Source organism: Triticum aestivum, unplaced genomic scaffold, assembly GCF_018294505.1.
Source record: "Triticum aestivum cultivar Chinese Spring unplaced genomic scaffold, IWGSC CS RefSeq v2.1 scaffold132735, whole genome shotgun sequence".
Lineage (NCBI taxonomy): Eukaryota > Viridiplantae > Streptophyta > Magnoliopsida > Poales > Poaceae > Triticum > Triticum aestivum.
Genome location: NW_025279748.1, coordinates 1 through 1,079, shown reverse-complemented (window position 1 = coordinate 1,079; position 1,079 = coordinate 1). Strand labels below are relative to the sequence as shown.

At 32.1% G+C, this 1,079-nt stretch overlaps 1 non-coding gene across 1 annotated transcript; it reads right to left on the bottom strand.

Annotated features, from left to right (window-relative positions):
- Positions 1-355: 355 nt before the first annotated feature.
- Positions 356-442, bottom strand: TRNAS-GGA (transfer RNA serine (anticodon GGA)). Its single transcript has one exon. It is a non-coding gene; the product is annotated as a tRNA-Ser (tRNA).
- Positions 443-1,079: the final 637 nt, after the last annotated feature.

Genomic DNA, 1,079 nt, shown 5'->3' with positions numbered 1-1,079 from the left:
TAAATGAGTTGTTAGTTGTAGAATATTACTCTCGTCAGACTTGAACTTAACGAAAAAAGGAAAGGTTCATAGAATTTTCTTCCCCTTCCCCTTTCCCCGAACTAAATCGCCCTAAGACCATTACCATTAATTCGTATTTTCCCATCAACTAGCTAAAATTGATTAACCCTAGGATTAGGATCCTTTTTTCTTTTTTCCTCTATGTGTATTTTACATACCACAGTAATTTGCTATAGAGAATTTCTAATTTCTATTAAATCAAAATAAGATAATATAAGATATTATATTATTGCTGGAAAAAATTGTTATTTGATTTGATACATTGTGATCCTTAACATTGATGAATTGATAAAAACGGAAAGAGAGGGATTCGAACCCTCGGTAAACAAAAGTCTACATAGCAGTTCCAATGCTACGCCTTGAACCGCTCGGCCATCTCTCCTACATAACTTATTATGGAAAATAAACTGAGTGAATAGCGAGTTTTCTTATTCCTGCAGTACAGGTACAACCGCAACCACTCGGGGGTTCCATAGTTCTATTGGAAAAAATCCTTTTGATCTAAGTGGAAGGATACAGGATTTTTTACTAGAAATTGCGCTTGCTATAAAATAAAAGTTTTAATTTGGGTTTTCCCGCAACTAAAGAAAAAGAAAATGGAAGAATTCTTCTTATTGCATAATAAAATAAAATAAAGAAACCTTAGAATTCCGTTTGCATAAGATACGCTACACCATACTATCGAAATCAAAAATAGGGTATGAGACAATTAATAAAATAACTTTGAAAACACGAAATAGTTGATAACATAAGTTGTTGTTCAGAAATAGGAAAGTGGAATGAAATCCAGTCTTAGTCAAATATTTCATATCTCTTCGTGTCCAAGCAGAAGGAAAAGGATACAATTTGAGCTGAGCGGAAAATCCATATCTCTCTTATCCATTTAAAGCATATGGATTTAGAGTAGAGCATATGGATCAATTTATTTATAATTATAAGAATCGAATGTGTTTGTTTTTATGTTATTTTGTGAAGGAATGAAAACAATTCTATATAGAATGGGTTGGGAATTATGCCTA